Here is a 25,985-nt window from a genome sequence, read left to right on the forward strand (position 1 = left end):
CAGAATAGTGAAAGACTTGGATAGAGTGGAAGAAGGAACTGCAGATGCTGGTTTAAACCGAAGATAGACACAAAAAGCTGAAGTAACTCAGCAGGACAGACAGAATGTAGAGAAGGAATGGGTGACGTTTTGGGTCTGAAGAATGGTCTCGACCCGAAACATCACCCATTCCTTCTCTCCAGAGATGCTGTCTGTCGCGCTGAGTTACTCCAGCTTTTTGTGTCTATCTTCGGATAGAGTGGATGTGGACAGGATGTTTCCACTAGTGGGAAAGACCAGGACTAGAAGTCATAGCCTCAGAATTAAAGGACATTCCTTTAGGAAGGAGATGAGGAGGAATTTCTTGAGTCAGAGGGTGGTGAATCTGTGGAATTCTTTTCCAATGAAGGATGTGGAGGTTGTCAGTGGATATTTTTAAGGCAGAGATGGATAGATTTGATTAATATAGGTGTCAGGGGTTATGGGGAGAAGGCAGGAGAATAGGGCTGGGAGGGAGATATAGATCAGCCATGATTGAATGGCGGATTAGATGAAGGGCCGAATGGCCTCATTCTGCTCCTATCACATGACCTTATGACCTCTTGACTTTCTTCTGGATGCAAGGTCCAGAGTTATATTCCTCCCCTTGGCACCATCACTCTACTCACATCTTTTGCGTTGTTCATGCTTCACTCCTGTGAAACAATTCCTGAAGGCTGAATCAAAGATTATTGTAGAACATTAAGCCCTTTGGGTGATTGATGGTCAGCATGGACTTTAAGGTCAAAGGGTCTGTTTCCATGCTCTAAACTAAGCTAAATTCGACTAAAATAAAAGTTCATAATGCAATTGTAATAAGTAGTGGGCAAGAAGGGTCAGTACCATGGCCCTCCCAAACTTTTGCAATCTTTTTGAATAACTTTGATGAAGGTACCAGAGGTATGGTTTTTAAGTTTGCTGAAAATAAGTAGGAACATAGGTTGTAGAGAGGATATAAAGAGGCTACAAAGGGTTATGTGAGTGGGAACAAATCTGGAAAATGGAGTATTATGTTCACTAGGGCAGGAATTTAAAAAAAAAAGAAACATATTAACTGAATAATGAGTGATAGTTGAGCTCAAAGATTCAGAGGAATCAAAGATTGGTATTCAGGTCTAGCAAGTAAAACCGTTTTGGCCGCCTCCTCCACAGAGAGCGACTTTTTCCAGGTCGCCTCCCCGTGGCCTAACAGCAAGGATCGGCGCGGCCTTTCCCGGAGACGCGCCCGGGGCTTCAGCGGCGGGCGCAGCGTGGACTCTCGGCATGGAGCGGGTGAGCCCTCGCTGGGGCTCGCTGGAGGGGAGCGCTCCGTTTCGCTGGCCCAGGGCAGCCGGCAGCCTGAAGCCGCGGTCTGCACAGCTCCAGCTGGCGCGGCGTCTACAGCCCGGGATCCCTCGTGGGGGACCCGGGGGAAGAAGAAGCCATCACTGCCGGCCCGCGGCCAACTTCTACCGCGGGTCCGGCATGGACTTACCATCACCACTGGAGGGGAGCTTCGACCGCCGGCCCCGCGGTCTGCGGTGCTTCTTGCTGCGGCGCGGGGGGAACCTTAAATCTTCGCCCGTCGGCCTGCGGCCTACACCAACCTGAAGCCGCGGTCTCCGGAGGGGAAGAGCCGATCCTGGACTTACCTTGCCTTTGACTTTGTCCCTTTCCATCTGGACGCCCGCAGCAACGGCTGCGGAGGGTGGAGGTCCCGACCACGGGGGAAAATGGAGGAGGTGAGGCCAAGTTCTGTGCCTTCCACCACAGTGATGAATGCTGTTGTGGATGTTTGTGTTATATTTTTTATTGTGGTTGTGTGTTCTTTATTATTGTAGCGCTGCTGACAACCCAAAATTCCACCGACCCTGGTTGTGTGGCAAATAAATTCTATCAATCAATCAATCAATCAACTCAGTGGGTCAGACAGCATCTCTGGAGATATATCTCTTGTTTCCCTTTCCCCTGACTCTCAGTCTAAAGAAGCGTCTCGACCTAAAGCATCACCTATTCCTTTTCTTCAGAGATGCTGTCTGACCCACTGAGTTACTCCAGGTTTTTGTGTCAATATTCGGTTTAAACCAGCATCTGCAGTTCCTTCGTACACAAGTCAATAGAATATTATCAGTTGTTTAAGAAGGAACTGCAGATGCTGGAGAATCGAAGGTTACACAAAAAAGCTGGAGAAACTCAGCGGGTGCAGCAGCATCTATGGAGCGAAGGAAATAGGCAACGTTTCGGGCCGAAACCCTTCTTCAGACTGATCGGGGGCGGGGGTGGGCGGGGACAAGAAAGGAAAAAGGAGGAGGAGCCTGAAGGCTGGGGGATGGGAGGAGACAGCAGGGGGACTGAGGAAGGGGAGGAGACAGCAAGGACTAACAAAATTGGGAGAATTCGATGTTCATGCCCCCAGGATGCAGACTCCCCAAACGGAATATGAGGTGCTGTTCCTCCAATTTCCGGTGCTGCTCGCTGTGGCCATGGAGGAGACCCAGGACAGAGAGGTCGGAGACGGAGTGGGAGGGGGAGTTGAAGTGCTGAGCCACCAGGAGGTCAGCTTGGTTATTGCGGACCGAGCGGAGGTGTTCGGCGAAACGATCGCCCAACCTCCGCTTGGTCTCACCGATATAGATCTGCTGACATCTAGAGCAGCGGACGCAATAGATGAGGTTGGAAGAGATGCAGGTAAACCTCTGTCGCACCACCTGGAACGATTGCTTGGGTCCTTGAACGGAGTCGAGGGGGGAGGTAAAGGGACAAGTGTTGCATCTCTTGCGGTTGCATATTATCAGTTGTTGCTCATGGAACTGAATGGAAAAGTATGGCTGTTTGCTGAGATTACATCTGGAGTGCTGTGTACAATATTGCCTTCCTTTTTTAAGGAAGCACATCAATGCATTGGAAATAGTTCAAAGTATATTTATTGGATAAATACCAGGATTTGGTGCGTGGTCTCACACGGAAAGATTTGACAGGCTTGGCTGGATTCTGCTGTAGTCGGGAAGAGAGATAGCAAAGGGGTGTGTTTGACCAATTTTTGATCCTGAGGGGTCTTGTTAGGGTAGATTTAAGAGGCTGTTTCTCTTTGTGGGAGAATTTTCAACCAAGGGTAACTGATTAAAAATAAGGGGAGGCCCATATAAGGCAGAAATGAGGTGAATATGTTTCTTTCAGTCGTGAGTGTTTGGAACTTCCTTCCTCAAGGCTGATGCAGGCAAACAGCTGGGTTGATGCTACATCGTAGTTACAAAACCAGTTGACTGGTGTTGACCAAGTGACTGGAGTAAGGAGAATGGATAAGGATGAGAAGGCAGGATAAGTAGATAAGATGGTTAAGAAGGTGTATGGTATGCTTGCTTACGTTCCTAGGGGCATTGAGTCAGGAAGTCATGGTACAGCTCTATAGGACTTTGGCTAGGCCGCATTTAGACAATTCTGTGCAGTTCTGGTCGCCCCATTACAAGAAAGATATGGAGGCTCTAGAGGGGTGCAGAGAAGGTTTCCCAGAATTCTGCCTGGATTAGAGGATTTCATTTAGAGGGAGAGGATGGATAGACTCGGATTATTTTCTCTGGGACATCGGAGGTTGAAGGGAGACTTGATAGTGTTTAAAATTATGAGAGGTATAGGTAGGGTAGACAGTCGGAACCTTCTTTTCAGGGTGGAACTGTCCAACACCAGGGGACATAGCTATAAAGTGAGAGAGGGAAATTTAATGGTGATGTGCAAGGCATGTTTTACACAGAGAGTGGTGGGAACGCATTGCCAGAGGTGGTGGTGGTGGTGGAGGCAGATACAATAGTGGCATTTAGGAGGCTTTAGGTTAGGCACAGGGAAGTGCAGGGAATGGAGGGATATGGATCATATGCAGGCAGAGGAGATCAGTTTAACGTGACATCATGTTCGGTACAAACATTGTGTGCTGATTGCCTTTTTGTATCTGTAGTGTTCTATGTAAGGGAACCTTGGATGATCAACAAGGTTGTAAATTTAATCAAAGAAGAAAAAGGAAGTTTGTGTAAGATTTGGAAAGTTGAAATCAGATGTTGAATATACAGATAGAACTCAAGTGGGCAATTAGAAAGGCCAAAATGTAATTGTTAATGAAAATTCCAAGTCTTTTTAGTAGAAGAAGGTAGGATCTCCTCAAAGATAAAGGAGTGAATTTATACTTAGAATCAGAGTCGGGGTAATAATTGTATACTTTGCATCTATATTCAACAGGGAGAAGACAATGGAGATAGTGAGATCAGTGTAGGGAGTAGTAATATCCTAGGGCAGTTTGAGATCAAAGAGGTGGTGTTGAGGCTCTTGAAAAACATTAAGGTGGATTAATTCCCAGGGTCTGATGTTATCTATCCCAGGTTAATGAGATATGCAAAGAAGGAGATTGTAGCAGAGTTGGTGAATATCTTTCATCTCAGCTGGTCCCAGGAAATGTTCCTGAGGAGTGGAGAGTATCTAATGTTGCTCCCTTGTTTAAGAAGGGAAGTCGTGATAATCCAGGAAATTACTGGAAGTGAGCTTCATGTCAGAGGTTAGGATGCTATTGGTGAGGATTCTTTGGAATCCTACCATTTAGGATTTACTTGATTTTGGACGAGAATGGGTTAATTGAGGATAGCTTTGCCTGTGGCAGGTCTTGAGTTACTAAATTGGTTGACTTTTTCTGAAGGGGTAACGAAGGTGATTGATCCTGTCCATGTGCCTGTTTAAATGTCTTTTAAATGTTACAGTACTGGCCTCAACTGCCTCCTCTGGCTCGTTCCATATACTTACCACCCTCTGTGTAAAAATTGTTCGTCAGGTTCCTATTATATTTTTCCCCTCTTGCCTTAAACCAAGGTCCTCTGGTTCTTGTTTTCCCTACTCTGGGAAAAAGACTGTGCATTCACCCTATTCATAAACCTCTTGTACCCCTCTATAAGATCACCCTTGTCCTCCTGTGCTCCAAGGAATTATGTCCTAGCCTGCTCAGCATCTCCCTATGTTTAGATTAGATTATTACTTTATTAATCCCCTTATTCAGGGGAAATTCAGATGTCCTTGCAGCACACTAATAAAAATACAACACAGCATTCAAGAAGTTTAACATTAAAACATAAAACATCCCCCCACAGTTGTTCCCACTGTGGGGGAAGGCACAAAGTCCAGTCCCCATCCTCTTGTCCACCCAGAGTCGGGCCTATCGAGGCCTCCACAGTTGCCGTTACAGGGCCTGATGTTCCCGGCTGTTCTCGCCGGATGATGGTACTCCGGCGTTGGGAGAACCCTCAGCGGCTTGGGGTGCCAGGAACGGCCGCCCTCTTACCGGAGGCCGCGGCCTCCAGGCCAACAGACCGCGCTGGACGAAGCTTCGTGGCAATCTCGGCGAAAGATCCCAGGCTCCGGGATGTAAAGTTCAGCGCCGCAGCTGACCGCTCCACAGAACCGCGGCTCCACAATGTTTATATCGGCGGTCCCAGCATACTGGAGTTCCAGCGCGGCGACCCAGGAAAGGCATCACCCGCTCCGTCCGCTCCGCGACAGCACCCCAGCGCTGCGCCGCCGCCAAAGCCGAGGTTCTGGCCAGGTCCCCTCAGAAAACGTCGCTCCAGGACCCGCTGGTAGGCTGCGAGGACAGGTCGAAGGTGCTGCTCGGAGGAAGGCAGCCTCACCGACCAGGTAGGGACTTGAAAAGCAGTTTCCCCCATCCCCCCCCCCCCACACATAAAAAGATTAGACCGCCCGACTACATACTTTAACGCAATAAAAATAATAAAAAAGAAGTGAAGAAAACGGACAGCTGCAGGACTGGCAGCCGTACAGGACAGCGCCTCCACCGGATTAATTCTGGCCATGTTGGAGATGCCAGGACACTAAAATTGAGTAAAGGCTTCTGCGCTGCTAGGCCGCAATTTAAATGTGCCTTTTGCAGAACTGGGACAAGCTGCTGAATAGTACCAGTTTGTCTGTGGCCTAGATACGAGTTGCAGGGAAAGAATGGAACATCTGCGGCTTCTTACAATTAGGTGTAAATTGCATGAAACGGATTGGATGAATGCAATCCAGACATACACATTGTAAATATTGTTGCAAAGCTTTACTTTGCCAGATCTTAATTAGGTTAAGTGTTGAGCCTTGTCTGGGTTTCTCAAATATCCAGGCACATGTTGCACAATTCATCTCTGTTAAACTGCATCTAGAAACTTTGTCAGATACTTTGTATTAGTCACTGTATTATTGGGTTAGGGAAATGTCTATCATATACTGTGTTAATCGATATGTGCTATTGGACTGTATAGAGACCACCCCCATGTGGTTTGGCCCCTCATGGTCCGTGGACCTATAAAAGATAGCTCCCACGAGGTCCTGTGTCGATCTTCTGGAAGAACGCTTGGGACTGCGTGACCTTTTGGAGTGTCTCTGCTTGCACGAGGCTAGAAGGACTTGGCCAAGCAGATGCAAGGATCGAACCTGCGGTGGTTACGTATTGTATAGGGGAACTGTTATTGTGTTTCTCTAAAATAAAGTTTAGTTGCTTGACTCAGTATCTTATTGACTGAAACTAGACTGGGGGGTAAGCTTAGAACGAGCTATTTATAGTACTAGCCTCAACTGCCTCCTCTGGCTTGTCCATCTACTCACCTGTGTAAAAATTGTTCGTCAGGTTCCTATTAAATTTTTCCCCTCTCGCCTTAAACCTGTTTTCTTGTTTTCCCAGCTCTGGGAAAAAGATTGTGCATTCACCCTATTCATTCCCCTCTTATACCACTCTATAAGATCACCCTTGTCCTCTTGTGCTCCAAGGAATTATGTCCTAGCCTGCTCAGTATCTCCCTATAGCTCAGGCCCTCGAGTCCTGGTAATATCCTTGTAAATCTTCTCTGCACTCTTTCCAGCTTAATAACATCGTTCCAAGCAGCATGACCAAAACTGAATACAATTGTGAGACTTTTCACAGCATTGATGTGCAGAGATATTGTGGAGCCCAAGTCTATAGCCTCCTTAAAGTAACAATGCAAATACATACAGTGCTAAAGAAGCCAAATGATATACTTGCCTTCATTAATCGAGCACGAGTCGTGAAGTTATGGTGCAGCTTAAGAAATCTGTGGTAAGACTGCATTTGCAGTGATTTGTACAGTTCTGGTCACCTGATTACAAGAAGGATGTGGAGGCTTTGGAGAGGGTGCAGACGAGGTTTACCAGAATGTTGCCTGGATTGGGGCATATTAGCCACAAGGACAGGTTGGACAAAGTTGGAATGCTGTGACTGTACTGCCAGTGATAGAAGTATATACAATTATGAGAGCCATGGTTAGGATAGACAGTCAGGAATGTTTTTGTCCCGGGTTGAAATGTCAAAGACAACAGGGTCACAATGAGATTGTTTAATGGGAATGTGCAGGGTAGGTTTTTTACTAGAGTCGTGGTTGTGAGAAATACACTGCCAAGAGTGCTGGCAGACATGATAGTGGAGTTTAAACGTTTTATTGATAGGCATATAAATATGTAGGAAATGCAGGGATTTCTGTCCTGTTTTAGAAAAAATATGACCATTCTTATGACCAGGCTTAATGACAATTCTATTTTTTCTGTATTGGGGTTATTGAGTATAGGGTATCTTCAGTAAGTTTTTGATGTATATGAGTTCTTTAAATGTCCATCAGTTTCCAGGGGAAACAATTGAAGAAATAAATTGGAAAGAGGAATAGATGGAATTATGCAGATCATATCCAGACAATATTTATCTGAGGGTGGACATTGTGGTGCATGGAGAAACATAGAAACATAGAACATAGATGCAGGAGTAGGCCATGCAGCCTTTCAAGCCAGCACAGTCATTCAATATGATCATGGCTGATCATCCCAAATCAGTACCCTGTTCCTGCTTTCTCCCCATATCATTTGATTCCGTTAGCCCTAAGAGTTATATCTAACTCTCCCTTGAACACATCCAGTGAATTGGCCTCCACTGCCTTCTGCGACAGAGAATTCACAGGTTGGTGCAAATCCCACAACCTCATTCTCAACGTGGGAAAAACTAAGGAGATGGTGGTTGACTTCAGGAGGGCGGGGAAACAACACCATACACCTCTGCACATCGTTGGAGCTGATGTGGAAAGGGTCAGCAGCGTGAAGTTCCTAGGACTACACCTGTCAGATGACCCGACGTCCACGACCAACACCACAGCACTGGTCAAGAGAGCCCAGCAGCGACTACACCCTCTCTGAAGACTACGTAAAGCAGGTCTCCCCACTACACACTTACGGACTTTTTATAGGGGGACAATCGAGAGCACATTAACCTACGGCATCACTTCCTGGTTCGGGAGCTGCAAGGCGTACGAACGGCACCAACTAGACAGGATTGTGAAGACCGCCAGCAGGATTATTGGTGCTCCACTCCCTTTCCTGCTGGACATATACAGGAAGAGATGTATCAGCAGAGCCATCTCCATCATCAAAGACCCCTACCACCCATCGCATCACATTTTCTCCATCCTGCCATCTGGGAAGAGGTACAGGAGCATTAGCTGCAAAACCAGCAGGATGCTCCTCAGCTTCTTCCCACAGGCTATAAAACTGTTAAACGGACTATAAAACGGCTAAACGGACTTTGCCCCCTGCCAAAGTATCGCGCACCAACCACCAACCTGGACACACTGCAGCAGAGCCACTGTTGTGCCGCTGCCGATCAGAACACTTGTTGAATGTTTAGTAGAGTGTTAACTTTGTTCATGATATATGTATTTTTATTTCTATTTATTTTTAATGCACACTGAATGGACACTGGTTGAGCAACGTTTTTTTGTTTCCTCTGGGTATGTGAATACTCAGGAAATGACAATAAAGATATACAATACAATACAATACAATACAATTCCACAGATTCACAACTATCTGGGTGAAAATATTTTTCCTCTCAGTTGTAAATGGCCTACCCCTTATTCTTAAACTGTGACCCCTGGTTCTGGACTCCCCCAACATCAGGAACATTTCTCCTGCAACAAGCCTGTCCTATCCCTTAAGAATTTTATATTTTTCAATAAGATCCCCTCTCATTCTGCTAAATTTCAGTGAATATAAACCCAGTCGATTAATTATTTCGTCATATGCCAGTCCTACCATCCCGAGAATTAACCTGGTGAACCTACACTGCACTCCCTCAATGGCAAGAATGTCCTTCCTCAAATTAGGAGACCAAAACTGCACACAATACTCTCGGTGTGGTCTCACCAGGGCCCTGTACAACTGTAGTAGGACATCCTTGTTCCGTCAAATCCTCTGGCTATGAAAGCCAACATGCCATTTGGTTCCTTCACTGCCTGCTGTACCTGCATGCTTACTTACAGTGGCTGATGTACAAGGACACCCAGGTCTCATTGCAACTCTCCTTTTGCTAATCTGACACCATTCAGATAATAATCTGCTGCCTTGTTCTTGCTACCAAAGTTGATAACCTCACATTTATCCACGTTATGCTGCATCAGTCATGCATCTGCCCACTTAGCCACCATATCCAAGTCACCCTGCAACCTCCTAGGAATATTGTAAGCAGTTTAGGGCCCCATATCTGAGGAAGGATGTGGTGGCGCTGGAGAGGGTCCAGAGGCGATTTACAAGAATGATCCCAGGAATAAGTGGGTCAACATAAGATGCTTTTTGATGGCACTGGGCCTCTACTTGCTGGAGTTTAGAAGGAAAGGGGACATCATTGAAACTTACCAAATCGTGAAAGGCCTGGATAGAGTGGATGTGGAGTGGATGTTTCCACTAATAGGGGAATCTAGGACCAGAGGTCACAGGCTCAGAATAAAAGTACGTACCTTTATGAAGGAGATGAGGAGGAATTTCATCAATCAGAGGGTGGTGAGATGGATGTTCGGCAGCTGTGGCAGGGCTTGAATGCCATCACCTCCCACAAGGCGAAATCAGGAGGCAGCTCAAATGTCAACGAAGCATCACTCCCTGACGAGCTCAATGCGTTTTACGCACGCTTTGATAGGGAGAACACAGATGTGCCTTCCTGAGCCCCCATTCGCCATGATGATATTTCAGTCACAGTCACAGAGTCCGACGTCAGAAGATCCTTCAGGGGGGTGAACCCTCGGAAAGCACCTGGACCTGATGGTATACCTGGTCGTGTTCTAAAAACCTGTGCGGAACAAGTGGCTGAAGTTTTTACGGACATTTTCAACCTCTCACTTCTGAGGTCTGAGGTTCCCACCAGCTTCAAACGGGCATCAATAATACCGGTGCCTTCCCTTCGACTATGTTGAAGACTATCTACAACTACCTTCGACTACCCTCGATTACCTACGAATAACATGCCAACGTATTACGACCTACTTCGACTAAACCCACGAGTAAAAAAAATATCTATTTTTTTCCATGGCGACCTTTTTTTACTCGCGGGCATTTTTCAGCATGTTGAAAAATACGGCGCATCCTAGCTGAGGCCTCGAGTACGCGGGGACTACTCTTGAGCATGAAGGAGAGTTACAAAGACCTCCTAGGACCTCGTGTCGACCATGCTGCGAGTATGAGTCGAGGGCAAACTCTTCTGAACTCGCAGATTAGGTCGCCGCAGTGGGACAGCCCCTTAACACCATCATCCCAGCTCTCAGATCTGGGTCTCTGTGCATCCCTCCGCAATTGGATCCTCGACTTCCTCACCCACCGACCACAGTCTGTCCGCATTGGTGGAAATGTGTCATCCTTGATAACAATCAGCACGGGAGGACTTCAAGGCTGCCTGCTCAGCCCCCTGCTGTACTCACTCTATACTCATGACTGTGTAGCTGGACATAGTGCGAACTCCATCATCAAGTTCGCTGATGACACCACTGTTGTGGGACGAATCACTGATGGTGACGAGTCAGAATATAGAAGTGATACCGACCGACTGACCAAATGGTGCCCGGCTGGCTCTCAACACCAGCAAAACCAAGGAACTGGTTGTGGACTTTGGAGGAGTAGGATAGGGACCCTCAATCCTGTTTATATCAACGGAACGATGGTGGAAAGGGTCAAGAACTACAAATACCTGGGCATGCATATCTCTGTAGATCTCTCCTGGTCCCAGCACACTGATGCAATTATAAAGAAAGCATATCAGCGCCTCTACTTCCTGAGAAGATTACGGAGAGTCGGTATGTCAAAGAGGACTCTCTTGAACTTCTATAGGTGCACAGTAGAGAGCATGCAGACTGGTTGCATCGTGGCTTGGTTCGGCAACTTGAGCGTTCAGGAACGGAAAAGAATGCAGAAAGTCATGACCACTGCCCAGTCCATCATCGACTGACCTCCCCACCATCGAAGGGATCTATCGCAGTCGCTGCCTCAAAAAGGCTGCCAAAATCATCAAGGACCCACACCATCCTGGCCACACACTCATCTCTCCGCTGCCATCAGGTAGAAGGTACAGGAGCCTAAAATCTGGTACATCCAGGTTTAGGAACAGCTTCTTCCCCACAGCCATCAGGCTATTAAACTCGCCATCAAACAAACTCTGAACTATAACAGCCTATTGCACTATATCTGTTTATCTATGCGTGTATATATATGGTCTATGCTGTATAGACACACTGAACTGTTCTGTATTTAAGTTTACAATACTCTGTTGTGCTGCAGCAAGCTCGAATTTCATTGTCCTATCTGGGACACATAACAATAAACTCTCTTGACTTGATCTGTGGGATTTATTGCGAAAGAAGGCTGTGGAGGCCATCAATGGATATTTTTAAGGCAGAGATAGAAAGATTCTTGATTAGTACGTGCATCAGAGGTTATGGGGAGAGGCAGGAGAATGGGGTTGGGAGGGAAAGATAGATCAGCCATGATTGAGCAGCTGCGGCTCGCCTGCAGTCCGTCTGTCTTTTTATATTTTATTTTGTTTTCTTTTGTCTTGTTAGATGTATGTTTTTGTTTATTTTTAGTTGTGTGTGTGTGTGGGGGGCGGGGGAAACTTGTTTTAGTTTCTTCCTTCGGGGGATGCGACCTTTTTGTTGTCGTATCCCCGTCTCCGTCTGCGCTGATCCCATAACCTCTGACATCTGTACAAATCCAGAATCTATCCACTCTACTTTAAAAATCCATTGACAGCCTCCACAGCCTTCTTAGGCTGCGGGCCAAGCATCGAAAATGTGTCTAGAAATAGGTTTTCATGACCCAAGTCACCAAACTACATGAAATTTTCCACAGATTTAGATGGAATATAATTGAGTTGCACATTAATTAATTAAACTAATTAGAAAATGTGATGGGGAAAATAAACGCCATCCAGGGGCCAATGCCCGTATTACACCATGGGCAGCCTATTTCCGTGTTGCGGTCCATTTAAACGATATATTATTATACCAATATATATATATATATAACCTGTTAATATGAATGTTATCATATATAATTAAGTATAATTATATTATTTAAAAATAATATGATGAATATAATTGTGTGTGTTTTTTTTAATGACACTGTCGCAGAGGTCCTGCTCCTGAACCAGCCTAATTAATGGGTTAGGGCAGTTCTTGTGGGGTCCTCCCTTTACTGAACCACGCTGACTGCCAACGTGGGGAGAGTGGGGGTAACGGCCATAGTGGGACTGGGGCAGTGCCAGACCTGTAAGAGATCTGTCTTATTTCTGATGTGAATGTCACATCCTGGCCAAGAATCGAATGCTCTGATGTTTACTCGATGATATTCATTTTAAGCTACAATGAGCTTATATTTATGTTATAGATCCCCCCCGATGGTGCCTTTGCAAATGAGGGCTATTACCTTTGACCTAAAATAACCCTAAAAGTGTTGCATTGTTTATCTCTAGTTTGTGTGTGTGCCTTTCAAACGTGTATCTGTGGATGTAAGTGTGTATGTACGTGTGGATGGATGTATGTGTGCATGTATGTTTGGATGTGTACATGTATGTCAGCATGTGAATGGATGTGTGGATGTGTGTGTGTGTGTGTGTGCGGATTTATGTGTGCATGTATGTGTGTGTTTGCATGCATGAAAGTGTGCGTATGGATGGATGTGTGTGTGTGGATGTGCGTATGTATGTATGTGTGGATCGGTGGGTGGATTGTCGCAGGCATTCACAGCCACGCCATTATCATAAGTAATTCACTCATTGTTTAAATATTTTGACCAAATAAACAGTGAAACGATCCACATTAAAATAAAACTTTATATAATCATTTTTTTCCACAATTTATTTATTTTGTGTACTTTGAACATTTACAAATGATGCAATGCGCTGGTAGGACATGCCTGCGGTCAGTGTGCTCGACAGTTGCTGTTTGTTGACTATGACTTGTCATGGATCGAAGCAGTCTCTTTGGGGCCGGCTCATCTGCTTCACCATCAGGAACTGCCTCTTGAGGTGATTCACCTGCTTCAGGCTTTTCAGCGTCTTGAACTCAATTGAAAGAGGAAAAAGAAAACAGAAAAGGAATGAAAAGTAAAATAAATCAACATCCTCAAATATATCTTTTCATTTTTCAAAGTAACATCATATGACCATAAGTAAAAAGATTTGTTGTTTGAGTCCTATCATTACCTTTCTTCCTTCTAGACTTTGCTATCGCTCGATTTATTGTTGTTATGCTGCTGAAGTGACGATAGCACTCTGCATGATAACCCGGGATACACTGCTGCCTCCTAATAATAGAAGATAATATGTGTCGGGGTGTATTTTACATCTTTTCATGTTTTATATTATGTAAGACAATATCGACATATCAATGAGGAAATTAAACATGTATGCATGTCCAGGTAGATGGGATGGCAAGTCTGCAAATTATCAAATTAGTGTTCATTAAAGCACAGTGCATGGCCACACAAAACACTATTGTGTGGACAGGCTCTGAAGAGTGGAGGGGCAGAAGCTGCAGAAAAAATAATCTCATATTACTTAGGTCTGCATGGACTCCAATTCATAAAATGTCAATCTCTTCTTAATGTCAATGAGACTTACACTGTAATTTACTGCCATAGATAAGACTACAAGTACAAGTGCAGGAGTAGAGGGTGCAGAATAGCTAGAGAAAGAAACATCTCATAGTACCTAGGTCTGCATGGACTTCCATTCATAAAGTGTCAACCTCTATTTAATGTCAATGAGACTTACTCAGAGCTGCTGTAGATTTGGAAGCAACAGCAGGAGAAGTTTAGCAAGGGAAAACACTGATTGGCTCTAGCCCAAGTGGGAGGAGAGAAGTGAGTCAAAGCGGGGAAGACAGTTGAAAACTGAGGAATTTGGATTGTAAATTGGTAAATTAGGCAATTTATGTCAATATGAGCAAGACTGCTCTTAGGGAGCGGCAGTGAGGGAAGTGCCCTGTGAGTAAAGTGTGAGTCTTTGGCTCGAGAGTCTTTGGCTCGAGAGTCTTCGGCGAGGAGAGGAGGCTACGCAAAACACTGCAGAGAGAGAGACGAAAGAAGGAGATGTCAGGCAAGCTGAATCAGTGCGATGCTTGCAGTTTGTGGGAGGTCAAGGACACTGCTGGTGCCTCTGGCTGCTACAAATGTGACAAGTGCATCCAGGTACAGCTCCTGAAGGACTGTGTTGGGGAACTGGAGAAGCATAGAAACATAGAAATTAGGTGCAAAAGTAGGCCCTTCGAGCCTGCACCGCTATTCAATATGATCATGGCTGATCATCCAACTCAGTATCCCGTACCTGCCTTCTCTCCATACCCTCTGATCCCCTTAGCCACAAGGGCCACATCTAACTCCCTCTTAAATATAGCCAATGAACTGGCCTCGACTACCCTCTGCGGCAGAGAGTTCCAGAGATTCATCACTCTCTGTGTGAAAAAAGTTCTTCTCATCTCGGTTTTAAAGGATTTCCCCCTTATCCTTAAGCTGTGACCCCTTGTCCTGGACTTCCCCAACATTGGGAGAAATCTTCCTGCATCTAGCCTGTCCAACCCCTTAAGAATTTTGTAAGTTTCTATAAGATCCCCTCTCAATCTCCTAAATTCTAAAGAGTATAAACCAAGTCTATCCAGTCTTTCTTCATGACAGTCCTGACATCCCAGGAATCAGTCTGGTGAACCGTCTCTGGACTCCCTCTATGGCAATAATGTCCTTCCTCAGATTTTTAGACCAAAACTGTACGCAATACTCCAGGTGTGGTCTCAACAAGACCCTGTACAACTGCAATAGAACCTCCCTGTTCCTATACTCAAATCCTTTTGCTATGAAAGCTAACATACCATTCGCTTTCTTGACTGCCTGCTGCACCTGCATGCCTACTTTCAATGACTGGTGTACCATGACACCCAGGTCTCGCTGCATCTCCCCTTTTCCTAGTCGGCCACCATTTAGATAATAGTCTGCTTTCCTGTTTTTGCCACCAAAATGGATAACCTCACATTTATCCACATTATACTGCATCTGCCAAACATTTGCCCACTCACCCAGCCTATCCAAGTCACCTTGCAGTCTCCTAGCATCCTCCTCACAGCTAACACTGCCCCCCAGCTTAGTGTCATCCGCAAACTTGGAGATATTGCCTTCAATTCCCTCATCCAGATCATTAATATATATTGTAAATAGCTGGGGACCCAGCACTGAGCCTTGCGGTACCCCACTAGCTACTGCCAGCCATTGTGAAAAGGACCCTTTTACTCCTACTCTTTGCTTCCTGTTTGCCAGCCAGTTCTCTATCCACATCAATACTGAACCCCCAATGCCATGTAATTTAAGTTTGTATACTAATCTCTTATGTGGGACCTTGTCGAAAGCCTTCTGGAAGTCCAGATACACCACATACACTGGTTCTCCCCTATCCACGCTACTAGTTACATCCTCGAAAAATTCTATAAGATTCGTCAGACCTGATTTACCTTTCGTAAATCCATGCTACTTTGTCCAATGATTTCACCACTTTCCAAATGTGCTGCTATCCCATCTTTAATAACTAACTCATGAAGTTTCCCCACTACCGATGTTAGACTAACTGGTCTGTAATTCACCATTTCCTCTCTCCCTACATTCTTAAAAAGTGGGGTTACGTTTGCTACCCGCCAATCCTCAGGAACTACCCCAGAATCTAAAGAGTTTTGAAAGATTACTACTAATGCATCCACTATTTCTGGAGCTACTTCCTTAAGTACTCTGGGATGCAGCCTATCTGGCCCCTGCTATTTCCGGCAAATTATTTATGTCTTCCTTAGTGAAGACGGAACCAAAGTAGTCATTCAATTGGTCCGCCATATCCTTGTTCCCCATGATCAACTCACCTGTTTCTGACTGCAAGGGACCTACATTTGTTTTAACTAATCTTTTTTTTTTCACATATCTATAAAAACTTTTGCAGTCAGTTTTTATGTTCCCTGCCAGTTTTCTTTCATAATCTATTTTTCCTTTCCTAATTAAGCCCTTTGTCCTCCTCTGCTGGTCTCTGAATTTCTCCCAGTCCTCCGATATGCTGCTTTTTCTGGCTAAATTGTACGCATCATCCTTCGCTTTGATACTATCCCTGATTCCCCTTGTTATCCACGGATCAGTATCAGTATCAGTATCAGTATATCTTTATTGTTATTTCCTGAGTACTCACATACCCAGAGGAAACAAAAAAACGTTGCTCAACCAGTGTCCGTTCAGTGTGCAGTACAAATAACAACAAGTAAATAGAAATAAAAATACATATATCATGAACAAATTAAATTAAACACTCTACTCTCTACTAAACATCAACAGGCGTTCCGATCGACAGCTGCTGCAGTGTGTCCAGGTTGGTGGTTGGTGCGCGATACTTTGGCAGGGGGCAAAGTCCGTTTATCAGTCTTATAGCCTGCGGGAAGAAGCTGAGGAGCATCCTGCTGGTTTTGCAGCTAATGCTCCTGTACCTCTTCCCAGATGGCAGGATGGAGAATATGTGATGCGATGGGTGGTAGGGGTCTTTGATGATGGAGATGGCTCTGTTGATACATCTCTTCCTGTATATGTCCAGCAACAAAGGGAGTGGAGCACCAATAATCCTGCTGGCGGTCTTCACAATCCTGTCAAGTTGGTGCCGTTCGTACGCCTTGCAGCTCCCGAACCAGGAAGTGATGCCGTTGGTTAATGTGCTCTCGACTGTCCCCCTATAAAAAGTTCATAGATGTGTAGTGCGGAGACCTGCTTTACGTAGTCTTCGGAGAGGGTGTAGTCGCTGCTGGGCTCTCTTGACCAGTGCTGTGGTGTTGGTTGTGGACATCCTTCCCTGATTTATTCTTTTGCCAAACTGGGATGAACAATTTTTGTAGTTCATCCATGCAGTCTTTAAATGTCTTCCATTGCATATCCACCGTCAACCCTTTTAGAATTAATTGCCAGTCAATCTTGGCCAATTCACGTCTCATGCCCTCAAAGTTACCTTTCTTTAAGTTCAGAACCATTGTTTCTGAATTAACAATGTCACTCTCCATCCTAATGAAGAACTCAACCATATTATGGTCACTCTTGCCCAAGGGGGCACGTACAACAAGACTGCTAACTAACCCTTCCTCAATACCCAGTCTAAAATAGCCTGCTCTCTCGTTGGTTCCTCTACATGTTGATTTAGATAACTATCCTGCATACATTCCAAGAAATCCTCTTCCTCAGCACCCCTGCCAATTTGATTCACCCAATCTATATGTAGATTGAAGTCACGCATTATAACTGTTTTGCCTTTGTCCCACGCATTTCTAATTTCCTGTTTGATACCATCTCCAACTTCACTACTACTGTTAGGTGGCCTGTGCACAACACCCACCAGCGTTTTCTGCCCCTTAGTGTTTCACAGCTTTACCCATACCGATTCCACATCCTCCAAACTAATGTCCTTCCTTTCCATTGCATTAATCTCCTCTCTAATCAGTAACGCTACCCCACCTCCTTTTCTCTCTATCCCCCCTGAATATTGAATATCCCTGGATGTTCAGCTCCCAGCCTCGGTCACCCTGGAGCCATGTCTCCATGATCCCAACTATATCATAGTCATTAATAGCTATCTGCACATTCAACTCATCCACCTTATTACGAATGCTCCTTGCATTGAGACACAAAACCTTCAGGCTTGTTTTTACAACACTCTTACCCCTTATACAATTATGTTGAAAAGTGGCTGTGGATGACCTCAAGTGGATGACCTCAGGTTCTTCCGAGAAACGGAGTTGTTCCTCGACAAGTCCTACAGTACGATTGTTACACCTAAGGTACTGGAAGAGAGAAGGTGGGAGACAGTGAGAAAGGGAGGGAAGCATGGAATGCCAACGTCCCCGGGTGTTGTACCTCTTGTGAACAGGTTCACCCACTTAGAAGCTGTCGGGGCAGAAGACGTTTTAACACTGAGCGGCGGACTGGCTTGTGATGCGAATAGGGCTGTTGAGCCAAAACCAAAAAGGCCAAAGTCAGGCAAGGCCATTGTAATGGGAGACTCCATTGTGAGAGGTACGGACAGGGGTTTCTGCGGCAACAGATGGGATTCGAGGATGGTGTGCTGCCTTCCCGGTGCCAGGATCCAGGATGTCACGGACAGAGTGCAGAAAATCCTCAAGGGCGAAGGTGAACATCCGGAAGTGTTTGTGCATGTGGGCACAAACGATGTCGGAAAGAAGGGGATGAATATTATACAGCGTGACTTTAGAGAGCTTGCGAAAAAATGCTGAAAAGCAGGACCTCCAGGGTTGTTATCTCCGGTTTGCTTCCAGTTCCTCCTGCTGGCGAGAGCAGGAACAGGGAGATACGGGACCTGAATATGTGACTGAGGAACTGGTGCATGGGGCAGGGATTTAGATTCTTAGATCACTGGGATCTGTTGTGGGGTAAGGGGGAACTGTACAAAAGGGACGGATTGCATCTTAACAGGTGGGGGACCAGCATTCTGGGAGACGGGTTTGCCACTGTTACACGGGTGGGTTTTACACTGAATAAGGGGGGTGGGGTGTCAAATGGGATAGTGGAGGATGGAGTTAAAGGGAAAGTGTTTCTTAAATGTGTGAGCGTAGAGACCGAGGGGTGTAAAATGAGGGTAGAAGCAATAGGTAGCAGGGTGAAAAGTAAAAGTGGCAGGCAGACAAAACCCGGGCAAAATTCAAAAAGGGCCACTTTTCAACATAATTGTATAAGGGGTAAGAGTGTTGTAAAAACAAGCCTGAAGGCTTTGTGTCTCAATGCAAGGAGCATTCGTAATAAGGTGGATGAGTTGAATGTGCAGATAGCTATTAATGACTATGATATAGTTGGGATCACGGAGACATGGCTCCAGGGTGACCAAGGCTGGGAGCTGAACATCCAGGGATATTCAATATTCTGGAGGGATAGACAGAAAGGGAAAGGAGGTGGGGTAGCGTTGCTGGTTAGAGAGCAGATTAACATAATAGAAAGGAAGGACATTAGCTTGGAGGATGTGGAATCGATATGGGTAGAGCTGCGAAACACTAAGGGGCAGAAAACGCTAGTGGGAGTTGTGTACAGGCCACCTAACAGTAGTAGTGGACTTGGGGATGTCATCAAACAGGAAATTAGAAATGCATGCAACAAAGGTAAAACAGTTATAATGGGTGCCTTCAATCTACATATAGATTGGGTGAATCAAATTGGCAAGGGTGCTGAGGAAGAGAATTTCTTAGAATGTATGCGGGATAGTTTTCTAAACTAACATGTAGAGGAACCAACTATTCTAGATTGGGTATTGAGTAATGAGGACGGACTAGTTAGCAGTCTTGTTGTGCGTGGCCCCTTGGGCAAAAGTGACCATAATATGGTTGAGTTCAGTAGGATGGAGAGTGACATGGTTAATTCAGAAACAAGGGTCCTGAACTTAAAGAAAGGTAACTTTGAGGGTTTGAGAAGTGAATTGACCAAGATTGACTGGCAGTATATATATATAAGCATCTGGATAAACAGGGTCTGATTAGGAACAGTCAACATGGATTTGTGCCTGGAAGGTCATGTTTAACTAATCTTCTTGAATTTTTTGAAGATGTTACTCGGGAAATTGATGAGGGTAAAGCAGTGGATGTTGTGTATATGGACTTCAGTAAGGCCTTTGACAAGGTTCCTCATGGAAGGTTGGTTAAGAAGGTTCAATGGTTGGGTATTAATGGTGGAGTAGCAAGATGGATTCAACAGTGGCTGAATGGGAGATGCCAGAGAGTAATGGTGGATGGTTGTTTGTCAGGTTGGAGGCCAGTGACGAGTGGGGTGCCACAGGGATCTGTGTTGGGTCCACTGTTGTTTGTCATATACATCAATGATCTGGATGATGGTGTGGTAAATTGGATTAGTAAGTATGCAGATGATACTAAGATAGATGGGGTTGTGGGTAATGAAGTAGAGTTTCAAAGTCTACAGAGAGATTTATGCCAGTTGGAAGAGTGGGCTGAAAGATGGCAGATGGAGTTTAACGCTGATAAGTGTGAGGTGCTACATCTTGGCAGGACAAATCAAAATAGGACGTACATGGTAAATGGTAGGGAATTGAAGAATGTGGGTGAACAGAGGGATCTGAGAATAACTGTGCACAGTTCCCTGAAAGTGGAATCTCATGTGGTAAAGAAAGATTTTGGTGTGCTGGCCTTTATAAATCAGAGCATTGAGTATAGAAGTTGGGATGTAATGTTTAAATTGTACAAGGCATTGGTGAGGCCAATTCTGGAGTATGGTGTACAATTTTGGTCGCCTAATTATAGGAAGGATGTCAACAAAATAGAGAAAGTACAGAGGAGATTTACTAGAATGTTGCCTGGGTTTCAGCAACTAAGTTACAGAGAAAGGTTGAACAAGTTAGGGCTTTATTCTTTGGAGCGCAGAAGGTTAAGGGGGGACTTGATAGAGGTTTTTAAAATGATGAGAGGGATAGACAGAGTTGACATGGAAAAGCTTTTCCCACTGAGAGTAGGGAAGATTCAAACAAGGGGACATGAGTTGAGAATTAAGGGACTTAAGTTTAGGGGTAAACATGAGGGGGAACTTCTTTACTCAGAGAGTGGTAGCTGTGTGGAATGAGCTTCCAGTGAAGGTGGTGGAGGCAGGTTCGTTTTTATCATTTAAAAATAAATTGGATAGTTATATGGATGGGAAGGGAATGGAGGGTTATGGTCTGAGCGCAGGTATATGGGACTAGGGGAGATTATGTGTTCGGCACGGACTAGAAGGGTCGAGATGGCCTGTTTCCGTGCTGTAATTGTTATATGGTTATATTTATATAGTTGATTCTTAATGGGTTGACGGTGGATATGCAATGGAAGACATTTAAAGACTGCATGGATGAACTACAACAATTGTTCATCCCAGGCTACAGAAAAAAAAATCTCATAGTCATTAAGTCTGCATGGACTTAATTCATCAAATTTCAACCTCTTCTTAATGTTAATAAATATTGTTAATTAATCTTAATAAAATTCCACCTCCAGTTTAAATTCCATTTGGAATATTTTGGAGGACCAAGAAACCAAGAAGAATGTTAATGAGAATAACAATAGGTTACTACCATAGAAAAACTAGTTCAAGTTCACATATCACCAATTCATTTTTACAGAAACATCAACCATTTCTGACCATTTCTCACTGCAATGGAAGCCTATAAATTGCGATCGATATCCCTCCGTTTTTCTCCCGTTGTCGGGACCTGAAAATGGCCGCTACAGACAGCCGTATATACAGCCGCCTCCCCCGCCCGCGGAGATGATCCGCGGCTCCGCATTCGCGAATCGGCCGTTTATTTATTGAGACTATACCCCGCGGGTACCTAGGCCCCGCGGCCCGAGCACTTTTTCTCGGTAAGTTATCACAGGCAGCTCCGAGATTAGCTGTTAAAGACTTATTACTTTACAACAAGCTGGCATTAATGACAATGTTTAATTGACTGTGTTATGGAAACATATAGTTTAGGCCCTCAACTTCATGAATGAATGAGTGAATGAATGAATGAATGAATGAATTTATTCACATTATAAAATGGTGCAATTAAATTAATTAATGTCCATACAGATAGATTTTCATAAATTCAGACTTTAGATCTTACCTTTCAGTTAGAGTTGATTCCTGGCTGTCTTCTTTGTGTTCCAGCACTTGAGCAGCGACTTTGTTTTCAAGGCTTTCTTCCACTTAGCAGCACATTCTTCAGCCTTTTTAATGCTTTTCTCACCAAATTCAATCACCCTGCTGCAAGTTTCCACGACATGTATTCCACAGAACAACAAATTGGAATCTCCAGTAAAACAGGCATCTGTTGAGGCACCCTCAGCCATGTTATGTGCTTGCCTGAAGCAAAGCGCGTGATTGGCCAACTGGCATACAACTCAATGTTAAACGTGCTTTGATTGGACTAAAAATTACCCGGAAATTTTCCGTTTTTTCTCTAATTTAATAAAAATGTGCAAATCTTGTTCATGACGAGTTTCAGGGATAATTTATATAATTTCTTTACACAATATGTGAAAATTTCGTATAGTTTGGTGACTTGGGTCATGAAACTGTAGAATAAAGCTCCTCGGCCCACACCCTATCTGTGGCAATAAATCCCACAGATTCACCTCCCTCTCACTGAAGATAATCAGGTGGTGGGCCTGATCTCCGATAATGATGAGAAGGCCTATCTCGAGGAGGTGGCTGACCTGGCACTCTGGTCTCAGAATAACAGCCTCCTCTTGAATGTCACAAAGGACACTAGGACACAAAGGATTTTAGAAGGGCACAACATCCGAGGACGTATACGCCACTGGGGATAAATGGGGCTACTGTGGATAGGGTGAGCAGCTTTAAACACCTGGAAATCCACATCACAGAGGATCTGACATGGACAACACACACTTCCGCACTGGTGAGAAAGGCAAGGCAGCGCCCTTACCACCTCAGGCAGCGGTGCGTGGTGCGTGGGGATAGTTTCACATCACAGTCTGAACTATCTGGAGAACAGACAATTATATGAGAATAGACACAAAAAACTGGAGTAACTCAGTTGGTCAGGCAGCATCTCTGGAGAGGAAACATAGAAAATAGGTGCAGTAGGAGGCTATTCAGCCCTTTGAGCCAGCACCGTCATATTCCAAAATCAGTACTCGTTTCTGCTTTCTCCCCATATCCCATGGTTCAGTTAGCCCTAAGAGCTACAGTGTATTCAGAAGGTATTCCGATCCCTTCACTTTTTCCACATATTGTTACATTACAGCCTTATTTTTAAATGGATTAAATTCTTTCTTTTTTACCATCAATCTACACACAATGACCCAGAATGAAGAAGCGAAAACGGGTGTTTAGAAATTTTTGCAAAGTAATTAAATATAAATAACACATTCACATAAGTATTCAGACCCTTTGCTATGACACTCAAAATTCTTAGGTTCATCCTTTTTCCATTGATTACCCTTGAGACGTTTCTACAACTTGATTGGAGTCCACAAGTGGTAAATTAAATTGATTGTACATGATTTGTAAAGGCACACACCTGTCTATATAAGGTCCCACAGTTGACAGTGCATGTCAGAGCAAAAACCCAAGCCATGAAGACAAAGGAATTATTTGTAGATCTCTGAGACAGGATTGTGTCGAGACACGGATCTGGGGAAGGGTATAAAGCAATTTCCGCAGCATTGCAGGTCCCGAAGAGCACAGTGGCCTCCATCATTCTTAAATGGAAGAACTTTGGAACCACCAGGACTCTTCATAGAGCTGCCCCCCCCGGCCAAACTGAGCAATCGGGGGAGAAGGGCCTTGGTCAGGGAGGTGACCAAGAACCCGATGGTCACTCAGACAGAGCTCCAGAGTTCCACTGTGGAGATGGGAGAACCTTCCAGAAGGACAACTATATCTGCAGCACTCCACCAATCAGACCTTTATGGTAGAGTGGCCAGACAGAAGCCGCTCTTCAGTAAAAGGCACATGATGGCCCGCTTGGAGTTTGCCAAAAGGCATGAGAAACAAGATTCTCTGGTCTGATGAAACCAAGATTGAACTCTTCGGCCTGAATGCCAAGTGTCACGTCTGGAGGAAACCAGGCACTGCATATCACCTGGCCAATACCATACCTACGGTGAAGCATGGTGGTGGCAGCATCATGCTGTGGGGATGTTTTTCAGCGGCAGGAACTGGGAGACTAGTCAGGATCGAGGGAAAGATGAACGGAGCAAAATACAGAGAGATTATTGATCAAAACCAGCTCCAGAGCGTTCAGGACCTCAGACTGGGGCGGAGGTTCACCCTCCAACAGGACAACGACCCTAAGCTGACAGCCTTAGTGAATTTGTGATAAGTCTGTGAATGTCCTTGAGTGGCCCAGCCAGAGCCCGATCGAACATCTCTGGAGGGACCTGAAAATAGCTGTGCATCGATGCTCCCCATCCAAACTGACAGAGCTTGAGAGGATCTGCAGCGAAGATTGGGAGAAATTACCCAAATACACGTGTGCCAAGCTTGTAGCGTCACACCCAAGAAGACTTGAGGCTATAATCGCTGTAAAAGGTGCCTCAACAAAATACTGAGTAAAGGGTCTGAATACTTATGTAAATGTGATATTTCAGTTATTTCTTTTAAATTACTTTGCAAACATTTCTAAACACCTATTTTCTCTTTTTTTTAATGGGGTATTGTGTGTAAATTGATGATAAAAACATTTTTTAAACCATTTTAGAATAAGGCTGCAATGTAACAAAATGTGAAGGGGTCTGAATACTTTCTGAATGCACTGTATATCTAACTCTCTCTGGAAAACATCCAGTGAATTGGCAACAGATTCACAACTCTCTTGGTGAAAACGTTTTTCCTCAACTCTGTCCTAAATGGCCTACTGCTTTATTCTTAAAATGTGACCCCTGGTTCTGGACTATCCCAACATCGGGAACATTTCTCCTGCATCTAGCCTGTCCAATTCCTTAAGAATTTTACATGTTTCTATAAGATCTGTCTCACCCTTCTAAATTCCAGTGAATATAAGCCCAGTCGATCCATCCTTTCATCATATGTCAGTCCCGCCATCCTGGGAATTAACCTGAAGAAGGTTCTCGTCCCGAAACGTCACCAATTCCTTCTCTCCAGAAATGCTGCCTGTCCCTCTGAGTTACTCCAGCAGTTTATGTCTACCTGGTGAACCTACGCTGCAATCCCTCAATAGCAAAAATGTCCTTCCTCAAATTAGGAGGCCAAAATTGCACACAATACCAGGGCCCTGTACAACTGTAGTATGACATCCTTGCTCCCATACTCAAATCCTCTCGCTATGAAGACCAACATGCCATTTGCTTCCTTCACTGCCTGCTGTATCTGCATGCTTACTTTCAATGACTGGTGTACAAGGCCACCCTTGTTTCATTGCACCTCCCCTTTTCCTAATCTGACACCATTCAGATAATAATCTGCCTTCTTGTTCTTGCCACCAAAGTGGATTTTTCACATTTATCCACATTACACTGCATCTGCCCACTCATGCAATCTATTCAAGTCACCCTGCAGCCTCATATATCATCCTCCTCGCAGCTCACACTGCCACCCAGCTTTATGCAATCCGCAAACTTGGAGATGTTACGTTTAAATCCTTTGTTTAAATCGTTAATATATATTGTAAATATCTGGGGCCTCAACACTAAGCTTTGCGGCACCCCACTAGTTATTGCCTGCCATCTGAAATGGACCCGTCAATTCTTACTCTTTGCTTCCTGTCTGCCAACTAGTTCTCTATCCATGTCAATACCCTATCCGCAATACCATGTGCTCTAATTTTGCACACTGATCTCTTGTGTGGGACCTGTCAAAGGCTTTTTGAAAGTCCAGATACGCCACATCCACTGGCTCTCCCTTATCCATTCTACTTGCTACATCCTAAAAAAAATCCAGAAGATTAGTCAAGCATGATTTTCCCTTCATAAATCCATACTGACTTTGACCGACCCTGTCACTGTTTTCCAAATGTGCTGCTATGACATCTTTAATAATCGACTTAAGCATCTTGCCCACTACCAATGTCAGGCTAACTGGTCTATAATTCCCTGTTTTCTCTGTCCCTCCTTTCCTAAAAAGTGGGGTTACATTAG

The 25,985-nt window shown here is 44.7% G+C and overlaps 1 long non-coding RNA gene across 1 annotated transcript; it reads right to left on the minus strand.

Annotated features, from left to right (window-relative positions):
• Positions 1 to 13,114: 13,114 nt before the first annotated feature.
• On the minus strand, positions 13,115 to 22,435 carry LOC129702387 (uncharacterized). Its single transcript, XR_008724373.1, has 3 exons — positions 21,986 to 22,435; positions 13,544 to 13,644; positions 13,115 to 13,402 (listed from the first exon to the last, which is right to left on the minus strand). It is a non-coding gene; the product is annotated as an uncharacterized LOC129702387 (long non-coding RNA).
• Positions 22,436 to 25,985: the final 3,550 nt, after the last annotated feature.

Source organism: Leucoraja erinacea, chromosome 12 (genome assembly GCF_028641065.1).
Source record: "Leucoraja erinacea ecotype New England chromosome 12, Leri_hhj_1, whole genome shotgun sequence".
NCBI lineage: Eukaryota > Metazoa > Chordata > Chondrichthyes > Rajiformes > Rajidae > Leucoraja > Leucoraja erinaceus.